Below are 12,158 nucleotides of genomic sequence, written 5' to 3' on the forward strand. Positions count from 1 at the left end.
AACACCCTCCGTCCCTCCCCTGGGGCTGCCTGATCTTCCTGCGGGAGCAAGCAAAGGGGCCACGGCGGCTGCACCCACCGCAAAGGGAGCTCTGCGCAGACTGGAGGGAAGAGCAGCAGAAGGGTCTTTGGGGACCCAACCCTGAAGGCTGGAGGAAGCCTCAAGAAGGACCCCAGCGCCCTGGAGGCTCCCCAGAGCAGAAGATGCCCATTAGACCTTCACGTGCAACCTCACGGCTGAGACACGCAGAGCTTCTTCAGGTCTCTGGCTCCACTTTCCAAGGACGCTTATCCCAACGACCTTCAAACACAACCTCTCTTCCCGTAAATGCTGAAAGGCTATCTGTGACAGCAAAACTTTCAGACCAAAGAGCCAAATCCACTATTGACTCATAAATCTGCAATCTTCCCTGCTAAACACAACTGGTTTGCTCTCTACCACGCTGTTTTTTTTAGTTCCAAGCTTCTTGTCGCATTATACAATCTAGCCATCATTCACCGTAAATCATTTCTGACCTTAGTCTCAACATTATCAAAGTATACACACACATTCATGTCCCCACCACACCAGCTCCTACAGCAGAAATATGTATATATATACATTAAACAACCAAGGGAACCCTAATCCTAACCCTAACCCTAACCCCCTTATTCCGTGCTCAGTGCTGAACTATAAGTAGTCCTTCTTTAACAACCACCTCAGACAACAACTGTTCAGTTACAGTGGTAATGAAAAAGTTACCTCACAGCCAATACCCATAGTACTTGTGACCTTCAATCAGTCAGTCAGTCAGTCTCTCTCTCTCTTTCACCCTTACAGTCAGCTCGCCTGTCTTGTCCTGTGCCTGACCCCCTTTCCCCCTCCCTCACAGAGTGGAAAGATTGCTTCAACAAGAGATTCCTTCCTGAGCTTCTTTTCTTCCCTTGTCTCTAAAAAGTGACAAATGCAAGTTAACAAGCTCAGCTCTATGGACCTTAATTAGCCTCCCTGAGGAGACTGTAACCTGTTCCACACCAAAGGTTTTAGTCTGCCTCCTAATCAGCCAGCACCAGGCAAACTCTGCCTTCCATCTGAGGCGCATTCCTCATGGTCTGCTTGCTCTCTGGGAATCCCTTTCTCTCCAATCTATGTAAATATGAGCCTCAATTCTCTTTTTGCCAATCATCTCAGCAGCTGGGTTGAGCATTCCCAAGAGTGGGATAGTGGGGGGAAAGGGCTACAAGAGTCCCAAAACCTTCCCACTCACTTGGGCTCACCTGGCTGTTTAGAGATGGGTCCTTCTGATGCTGTAAAGCAAAGGAAACCTGAAGTAAAATGCAATTGTGGATTTTTCACCCAGGGACTGTTTCACAGAACCACCAAAAGGCCAGTCCCAATTGCAGCAATTGCTACTTCTATACGTTGGGTGTTTCATTTATGTCCATTGGATACCGATGTTATTCAGCAACCAACTTCAAACTCCATATAGGTAATCCTCGACATATGATTCTAATTGAGCAGGCAAGTCAAAAAAATGGGTCTCATGACCGTGGGCAATTTTACAACATTTTTTGGCAGTCATAAAGCAAATGCTGAGGTTGTTAAGCTATGGAGCATTTTTTGTGAGAACCAGAATTAAATGCTGGCTTCCAGCAAAAATGTTATATACCCAGCAAATAGCTATAAATGTGGGCCCCTTGCCAAGTACCAAAATTGTGATCACATGACTCTATGGACCATAGAGACTCTATGATTGGGGGTATGTGGACATCAGAACTTCAAATCTGGGCCGCAAGTCCCTTTTTTCAGGTCCGTTGTAATTTCAAACGGTTGCAAAACAACTGGTCGTAAGTCAAGGACCACCTGTCCTGTATTCATGTACAATATTCATAAGTCAAGCCCACTTACCTTACCATATGCTGCTTCTAAATCAGCAAAACTTTTTCTCACCTTAACACACACCTTAACTTCAACTTAGCATTTGACAAACTCCCTCATAAGACCCTAGCAGGGGAGACAATAAAATGATGACTGGACTTTGCTCCATTAGAAAGGCCCAAAGCCAACTGAACAATTAGACTTAACTGAATGTCCATCACCAAGCCAGGTGATACATATTCAGGATATGGGTTGGATACATTAAGGGAAAACATTTGGCTTCCTTTCATCCAACATCACCACCAGATGATCTAGACGAGGGCATAGGAGGAGAACTCCTCAAATATGCGGATGACACCAAGCTGGGGGGGAATTGCCAATACTTTAGAACAGGGGTGTCCAAACTACGGCCCACGGGCCAACTGTGGCCCGTGGGTCAGTTTTTATTGGCCCGCAGCAAATTCTAAAAGTATAATGAATATGGCCCTTTTCGGCCACCTCCCGGTGCTTGCCCGGTGGTTCGCTGCGAGGCTCGCGGCTCCTCCCCATGGGCGGGGAATAATGAAGGGAGGGGGCGGAGGAGGCGGCGAGCGGGAAAGAGGCTGCTGGCCGTGCCCGACCCCAGGAGTTGTACCCTCGCCTTCCCCGGGCCGCCTGGTGAGGCTCCTCGCGCCTCCACCCCTTGGGCAGGGAATAACGAAGGGAGGGGGCGGAGGAGGCGGCGGCGAGCGGGAAAGAGGCTGCTGGCCGTGCCCGACCCCAGGAGTTGTACCCTCGCCTTCCCTAGGCCGCCTGGTGAGGCTCCTCGTGCCTCCACCCCTTGGGCAGGGAATAACGAAGGGAGGGGGCGGAGGAGGCGGCGGCGAGCGGGAAAGAGGCTGCTGGCCGTGCCCAACCCCAGGAGTTGTACCCTCGCCTTCCCCGGGCCGCCTGGTGAGGCTCCTTGCGCCTCCACCCCTTGGGCAGGGAATAACGAAGGGATGGGGCGGAGGAGGACGCGGCGAGCGGGAAAGAGGCTGCTGGCCGTGCCCGACCCCAGGAGTTGTACCCTCGCCTTCCCCGGGCCGCCTGGTGAGGCTCCTCGCGCCTCCACCCCTTGGGCAGGGAATAACGAAGGGAGGGGGCGGAGGAGGAGGCGGCAAGCGGGAAAGAGGCTGCTGGCCGTGCCCGACCCCAGGAGTTGTACCCTCGCCTTCCCCGGGCCGCCTGGTGAGGCTCCTCGCGCCTCCACCCCTTGGGCAGGGAATAACGAAGGGAGTTTCATGTTCATACCAAATACAAAACAAAGTTAAGATTGGTGTCCAACCTTGGTCCCTTTAAGACTTGTGGATTTCAATTCCCAGAGTTCCTCAGCCAGCTTTGCTGGCTGAGGGACTCTGGGAGTTGAAGTCCACAAGTCTTAAGGGACCAAGTTTGGACACCCCTGGCCAAGATGAATGAATATGAAACATTTTCCCCCCTTAAATGAAGATGATATCCACATATTGTTGCTTTTTAGTAGACTGACTGTATCCATCTGTATTGTAATGTCCCAGGTTTTCAGGCCTCTGATATAGTCCTAAATATTTACCACGAGTCACCAGAAATGGCAGCACCGAAGAAACGCAAGATAGCAAGTGAGTGTAGAAGATTTCAAACACGGTGGGAAAATGAATATTTCTTTAAAGAAATCAACGGAAAGTGTGTCTGTTTGATTTGCAATGAAGATGTTGCCGTGATGAAAGAGTATAATGTCCGTTGGCACTATGAGACCAAGCATCAGAGCTACGTATCGCATACAGGTGCCAAACGAGCACAGAATTCAAGCAAATGGCAGCAACCCTGCAAGCTCAACAACAGTTTTTATTTCGTGCTAACAAAATACAGGAAAACGCCACAGCAGCAAGCTATGAAGTCGCAAAACTTATTGCCCAGCATGGCAAACCGTTCTCAGACGGTGATTTCATAAAGCAGCGCCTCATCAAAGTCACAGAAGTAATGTGCCCGGAAAAAGTGCAGGATTTCAACAACGTGACCTTATCCAGAAATACAGTGGTGCGGAGAATCGAGGACTTGTCAGCTAACCTGAAACTTCAGCTGAGAGAGAAAGCTTGTGCTTTTGATTTTACCGATAGCATGCGATGAGAGCACAGACGCCACAGACACCGCACAGCTTTTAATTTTTTGCGGGAGTCGATGATAATTTTGCTGTCGGAGGAGCTGCTTGATATGATGAGCCTAAAAGGCACAACGACGGTGGAAATATTTTTGACGCTGTGTCAGAGGCAGTTGAAAAGATGGGGCTTAAATGGGACAAGCTCTGTGGAGTAACAACGGATGGAGCTCCGCCATGACGGGTGAGCGCAAAGGAATGGCATCCATGGTGTGCCAAGGTAAAAGAGAGCGGAGGTGAGGCTGTTAGGATGCACTGTATAATCCACCAAGAAGCACTGTGTGCCAAGACTGTGCAGCTGGGCGATGTGATGAACACTGTTGTAAAACTGTCAACATAATTCGAGCTAGAGGACTGTACCACAGGGAATTTCAAGCTTTCTTATCTGACGTGGATGCTGAATACGGGGATGTACTCTACCACTCTGATGTGCGCTGGCTCAGCCGCGGCTCTGTGCTGCAGCGGTTTTATTCGCTGAGATCAGAAATCGACAATTTTTTGAAAGAGAAGGACCGACCTCTTCATGAACTGAGTGACCCTCTGTGGCTGGCAGCCCTGGCATTTTAGTTGATCTTACTCATCATCTGAATACACTGAACAAGAACCTACAAGGCAAAGAACAGCTGGTGTCACACCTGTATGCTTACATGAAAGCCTTCTGTGTAAAGCTCCGCCTGTTTGAGACACAACTACGAAGCTTTAATGCTGCACACTTCCCTGCGCTGTCTGAAATCAAGTCTGCTTTTCCAAAGGCAGACCTTTCTGCTAAAAAGGAGAAATATGTTTCTGTAATTACATCTCTCGTGACAGAATTCAACCAGCGTTTTCAAGATTTTTCTGTCATTGAAAAACAAATCAAGCTGTTCTCGACCCCCTTCCTGGTGGATGCAGAAGAAGTGGAGGAGAGTCTGCAGTTAGAACTGATTGAAATGCAATGTGATGATTCTCTGAAGAGTCAACATCAGCTTCTCTCCCTCCCTGACTTCTATCAGAGTTTGGATCATGCCAAGTTTCCTCTGATGAGACGCCACGCAAAAAGAATGATGAGCCTGTTCGGCTCAACATACATATGTGAACAAACATTTTCTCTGTTAAATCAGAACAAAAGCAGACTGAGATCCAGAATGACTGATAGCCATCTCTGTGAAGTCCTTCGTGTCTCAACCACCAAACTTTCTCCTGACATCCCAGCCATCCTTCAATCCAAAGGACAGCATCACTGCTCCCACTGAGAGCAATGTTCTTCACATTATAGGCGAGTTAGAAATACACACAGTAGTCATGTGTCAATATGTCACCTCTTGTGTGTGGCCCGGGCCACACATGAATTTACTAGGCTTATATACTGTTTGTTGTCCAGCCGCATGCCTTTCTGAATAATTATATTTAAAAATATTACATTAAAAATCAACATAACACAAACACACATGTACACAAACATAGAGATACACATGCACATATATATATAACTCACACACATATAGTATACTTAAGCCTAAACTGCCCAGACGGCTGAAAAAAGTGATTTCTGACAGGTTCTCACACTTTTGACTGGTCCTCACACCTACAACTATCTTTACATTTTGCACCCTATCTTGTAACCGTGGTGAAGAGAAGCAGTTGTGAAATGAGTGATGTGGTTGTTAAAAATGCTGCAATGGGCATAAATGTGAGGATGGTCATAAGTGTGAGGACTGGTCAAAAATTACTTTTTTTAGCCCTCTGAGTAGTTTCTATGCCCATAGCCACATCCACTCAGTCACATGAGCAGTTAGCCACGCCCACCAGTCACATGACCACCAAGCCACACCCCAAAATAAGCCACGCCCAAAGAACTGGTACAAAAAAATGTCAGCCCCCCCCCCCCCCCGGTGGCCCGGGCCTTTGCTTATTTTTCTGTATTTGGCCCTCACTCAAAAAACTTTGGACACCCCTGCTTTAGAACATCGGTGGGTACCCAACCTTTTGGCTGGCTTGGGCTGCATTTAAGCGAAGAGGAATTGTCTTGAACCACATACATTACATGTGTGTGTGTGTGTGTGTGTTTTCGTAGGTTTTCACGAGTATAGGTATGTAGGTCTTGGCATTTTTGGGTCTCAACCTTACACGGGAAAAGACCCGAAAATGCCAAGACCTACATATATATATATATATACATATATATATACATATACACACATATACATACATACATATACATACATATATATATATATATATATAGGTCTGGGAGCAAAGCACGAAGCTGAAGCCTGAAGATCACAAATGAGACTTCGTCGAAACGTCGCCAAGACACTTCCAATTTTACACGGGAGAAAACCCGAACAACCAAAGACCTATATACAAACACCCGTGAAAACCTCAGAATATGTTTTCTGAGGTTTTCACGGTGTTTGTATATAGGTCTTGGTTGTTCGGGTTTTCTCCGTAAAATTGGAAGTGTCTTGGCGACGTTTCGATGAAGTCTCATTCGTCATCTTCAGGCTTCAGCTTTGTGCTTCTGGGAGCAATGTGTGATCGCAGCTGTTTCTTCCTTTTAACTGCTAGTGGGGGTTTGAACTGATTGGGTGGGAGCTTGGCTGTGCTCTGATTGGATGGGGTTTTTTCTGTGCTCTGATTGGATGGGGGTGTGTCCTGTGTTGGTGGGGGCTTGGTTGTGCTCAGTCTAGTCTGTGCTGTAGGGGGATTTGAGCTGGTGAGCTGCATAGCTGTTGTTTGGCTTTGTGGTCGTGCTACATCTTCATAGTGGGTGTCAGTCTGCTGCATGAATGGATTGGAGGGGTTTGAAATGGCTAATGTTGCAGCTGCGGTCTGGCTTCTGGTCCTTGGTCGTGCTTTATGATCAGTGTGGGTTTGGGTCTGCTTTCTGGGTGGATGTGCGGTGGTGACATCCTGTGTGGACCTTGTGAGTGTGGGTCTGGTGTCATTCCTCGTGTTAGGGACTCGTTTGTCAATAAGGGCGGGTTTCCAAATGGCTGGTAGGCGGGAGGTGTCATCTCGTTTGTTCATGCTGTGTGGGCGTTTTTCTATCTCAATGGCTTCTCTGATTATTCTGTTGTTAAAGTGTTCAGTTTTGGCGATAGTTCTGGTCTTTTTAAAGTCAATATCATGTCCTGTGACTTTAAAGTGTTGGACCAGGGAAGAAGTTGGTTCCTCTTTTTTGAATGAGTTCTTGTGTTCTTCAATGCATGCACTTATTCTTCTGTTGGTTTGTCCAATGTATGTGGTGGGGCAGGCGGTGCATGGGATTTCATATACTTGTATGTTTCATATACTTGTATGTTTCTTAAGATGTTGGCTATTTTTTGGTCTGTGCGTAAGACTGTCTTGATGTTGTGTTTGTGGAGAATTTTGCTGATTTTATCTGTGGTGCCTTTGATGTATGGGAGGAGGGTGATGCCGTTTTCTTGTTTTGTGTCTTGGTTCTTGGGCGGTGTCTCCCTTTGGATTAGGTTGGTAATTGTGTTTCTTTGGAATCCGTTGGAGATTAATACGTTTGTGAGAGTGTGTAATTCAGTTTTCAGGTAGTCTTTGTCGGCTAGGCGTTTGGTTCTGGACATGAGAGTCTTGGCTACGGAGTTGATCTGTGCAAGGTGGTGATGTGATTGTGTGTTTAAGTAGCAGTTGGTGTGTGTTTGGCCAAATAGGTTGTAAAAAATGTTATTAAAAATGTTATTAAAGGTAAAAAAACGATCGCATGCCGCATCTGATCACACACACACCCTGCGTGCTATTCTACTTACCCCATGCCTCCTTTTGGTGTGCACTACACGCGCATGCAGCCAGCGAACCGGTAGTAAACCAGTTCAGATTTCACTATATGTTTATATATATATGCAAGTCTTGGCGTATTCGGCTCTTTTCCCATCTAAGGCTGAGAGTATCTTGACGCTTCGACAAGATATATGTAATATGATATTTAAAGTTTACGGACTTGTAGCCCTGAATTACTTGCTGTCCAAGGCCGCATGCTTGGACACACCTGCTTTAGAAGAGGCTCAAAATTCAGAAGGATCTTGTCTGACTTGAGCAGTGAGCCCTATCTGAAGAGATGCAGCTCAGTGGTGAGAAAAAGTGGTAAGATCCTGCACGTAGGCAGGAAAAATCGGGTGCACCAGCACAGAAGAGGCAGCCTCTGGCTCAACAGTGATAACACTGAGAAGGATCTAGATCTCCTGGTGGACCACCTGGCTTAATGGCAGGGTGGCTGCAGCTGCCAAAAAAAGGCCAATGCATCTGGATCGCAAGAAGTAAGAGTACCGCTTTATATCGCACTAGTGAGGCCACACTTGGAATATGCCATTCAGTTCTGCTCATCATAATGCAAAAATGAGGCAGCAGAAAGAGTGCAGAGAAGAGAAACAAAGAAGATAAAGAGTCTGGAGGCTAAATCCTTATGATGAATGATTAAGGGAACTAATCATGTCTAACATATCAAACGGAAGGGTTAGGGGTGACTTGAGAGCTGACTTCTAGTATTAAGGAGCTGTCACAGAGAAGGGGGAGGTGTCAACAGATTCTTCAAAGCTCCTGTGAGTAGGACAAGAAGAAAACACCTAGAAACAAGTAAAGTAATAGCTAGCAGTCAGCATGGGTTTGTTAAAAACAGATCATGCTAAACCAATCTTATAACATAATATACTTAGACTTCAGAAAGGCATTCGACAAAGTAGACTACAACCTACTTCTTTGTAAGCTAGAAAAAAGTGGGATAGATAGCCTCACCACCAGATAGATTTGCAACTGGCTGACAAATCGTATTCAACAAGTAGTCCTTAATGGGTCTAAGTCTACATGGAGAGAAGTAAGCAATGGGGTGCCACAAGGTTCTGTCTTAGGCCCAGGACTCTTCAGTATCTTCATAAATGACTTAGATGAGGGAATAAAAAGGGGACTCACCAAATCTGCAGATGATACTAAGCTGGCAGGAATAGCTAACAACCTAGAAGATAGGCTCAAGATCCAAATGGATCTTGACAGACTTGAACATGGGGCCTATCTAACAAAAGGAAATTCAATGTAGAGAAAAGTAAAGTCCTACACTTAGGTAAGAAAAACCAAAAGCACATGTATAAACTGGGGGAAACCAGGCTTAATAGCAGTGACTGTGAGAGGGATCTTGGAGTCTTAGTGGACAACCATCTAAATATGAGCAGGCAGTGTGAAGTGGCAGCTAAAAAAGCCAATGCAATGCTATATTGCATTAACAGAGGGATACAATCAAGATCAAGTGAGGTACTAATACCACTCTATAAAGCCCTAGAAAGACCACACCTAGAGTACTGCATCTAGTTTCAGTCACCACACTATAAAAAAGATGTTGATACTCTAGAAAAAGTGCAGAGGAGAGCAATCAGGATGATTAGGGGACTGGAGGCTAAAACATACGAAGAACAGTTGCAGGAACCGGGCATGGCTAGTCTAGTGAAGAGAAGGACCAGGGGAGACATGATAGCAGTGTTCCAATATTTGAAGGGCTGCCACAGAGGAGGGGGTCAAGCTAGTCTCCAAAGCACCTGAAGGCCAGACAAGGAACAATGAATGGAAACGGAACAAGGAGAGATTCAACCTAGAAATGAGGAAGAACTTTCTGACAGTGAGAACAATCAACCAATGGAACAGCTCGCCTTCGGAAGCTATGGGAGCTTCATCACTTGAGACTTTCAAGAAAAGAATGGACTGCCATTTGTCAGAAATGGTGTAGGGTCTCCTGCTTGAGCGGGGTGGGGGTGGGCACCTATATAATGTCCCTTCCAACTGTTAAATCTGTTAAAATCTGTTAAAATGGGTAGATCATCCAAGATCTAAGGAGAAATTTTCTGACAGTGAAAACAATCAATCAATTGAATGGCTTGCCTCCCCTGGGTGCTCCATCACTGGAGATTTTAAAGAAGAGACCGGACAACCATTTGTCCAGAGTAGTAGAGGGTCTCCGGCTCGAGCAGGGGGTTAGAAGACCTCCAATGTCTCTTTCCCAACTCTGTTAGTCTATGTTCTGTGTTATTTCTTTGCTGACCTGGAGCCTGCTTGTCTATGCTGGATTATGGTTTCTCACCTTCCATGGGAATTTCTTGAGGCCAATGAGATGTTTCTGAGCACATGCCACAGTATAACAAAGACTAGAATGTACATATATTCTTCTTCTGTTACTTGTTTATTTCTAGGGATATTCCATAATTTTTGTAGCCACCTAACTTGGTAATTACCAAACTGCTAATCTAACTTCATCTTTCACGGGTTCTGATAAATAGAGAGTATTTTGTAAAGCGTCTCAGATGTTGAGATGTGTGTACCAGTTGCTTTAACATCTGTAGTCATGAAAACCTTTGAAAGGCTAGTGCTTTCCTACTTGAAAACCATCACAGATCCGCTGTTAGACCCCTTGCAATTTGCATACCGAGCAAATAGATCAACAGATGATGCTGTTAATATGGCTCTGCACTACATCCTACAACATCTTGAGTCTCCAAAGACCTATGCAAGGGTCCTTTTTGTAGACTTTAGTTCAGCATTCAATACCATCATTCCAGACATTCTTCTAACTAAGCTAAACCAGCTACAGGTACCGGAACAGACTTGTCAGTGGATCACAAGCTTCCTAACAAACAGGAAGCAGCAGGTGAAGCTAAGCAAGATCACATCAAATACCTGTACAATTAGTACAGGGGCCCCCCAAGGCTGTGTGCTCTCCCCACTTCTCTTCTCTCTGTATACCAATGACTGCATCTCCAACGATCCATCTGTTAAGCTACTGAAGTTCGCAGATGACACAACAGTGATCAGTCTCATTCGAGACAATGATGAATCCGCATATAGACGAGAGGTCGAACGACTAGCTTTGTGGTGCAACCAAAATAATCTGGAACTGAACACACTCAAAACCGTAGAAATGGTGGTAGACTTTAGGAGAAACCCTTCCATACTTCCACCTCTCACAATACTAGACAACACAGTATCAACAGTAGAAACCTTTAAACTTCTAGGTTCTATCATATCGCAAGATCTAAAATGGACAGCTCACATCAAAAACATCATCAAAAAAGGACAACAAAGAATGTTCTTTCTGTGCCAACTCAGTAAGCTCAAACTGCCCAAGGAGCTGCTGATTCAGTTCTACAGAGGAATTATTGAGTCTGTCATTTGCACCTCTATAACTGTCTGGTTCGGTTCTGCAACCCAACAAGAAAGACACAGACTTCAGAGGATAATTAGAACTGCAGAAAAAATAATTGCTACCAACCTGCCTTCCATTGAGGACCTGTATACTGCACGAATCAAGAAGAGGGCCATGAAAATATTGACAGACCCCTCATATCCAGGACATAAACTGTTCCAACTCCTACCCTCAACACGACGCTATAGAGCACTGCACACCAGAACAACTAGACACAAGAACAGTTTTTTCCCGAAGGCCATCACTCTGCTAAACAAATAATTCCCTCAACACTGTCAAACTATTTACTAAATCTGCACTACTATTAATCTTCTCATAGTTCCCATCACCAATCTCTTTCCACTTATGATTGTATGACTGCAACTTTGTTGCTGGCAATCCTTATGATTTATATTGATATATTGACTATCATTTGTGTTGTAAATGTTGTACCTTGATGAACGTATCTTTTATGTACACTTGAGAGCATGTGCACCAAGACAAATTCCTTGTGTGTCCAATCACATTTGGCCAATAAAAATTCTATTCTATTCTATTCTATTCTATTCTATTCTATTCTATTCTATTCTATTCTATTCTATTCTATTCTATTCTATTCTATTCTACAAAATTTCAGTGCATTCCTTCCAGCCATGTTTGATGTCCTTTAAATTTATTGCTGCCCATTAGCATCTACTAACAGTTCTATTTGGACCTGGAAACTCCTTCGAAGTTCAAAGTTCTTTTGGAAACTTTCTTGCTTTTTCTATGTCTGTTTCCATCTTCAGTATTTTTACAATGTCACTGTAGTACTTTTTTTTAAAACAACTCTATGAAATTCTTTGTTAAATTCCTTCCTGAGGTCTTTGTCTTTCTGGCTTTTACCTCTCAATTGTGGGGGGGGGGGGTTGGCTTCTCTCATCTTCTGGCCAACTTCCATTGTTTTTTCTGACATCTACCTACTTTGCTTTCTTCTTTTTTGTTTTTGTAATCTTT

At 45.0% G+C, this 12,158-nt stretch overlaps 1 protein-coding gene across 15 annotated transcripts in view; it reads right to left on the reverse strand.

Moving 5' to 3' along the window:
- Positions 1–12,158, reverse strand: part of SCRIB (scribble planar cell polarity protein) — an 83,437-nt gene that overhangs the window by 66,738 nt on the left and 4,541 nt on the right. The gene's annotated exons all lie outside the window — the stretch shown is intronic.

The sequence above is a fragment of the Ahaetulla prasina genome, chromosome 3 (assembly GCF_028640845.1).
Source record: "Ahaetulla prasina isolate Xishuangbanna chromosome 3, ASM2864084v1, whole genome shotgun sequence".
NCBI lineage: Eukaryota > Metazoa > Chordata > Lepidosauria > Squamata > Colubridae > Ahaetulla > Ahaetulla prasina.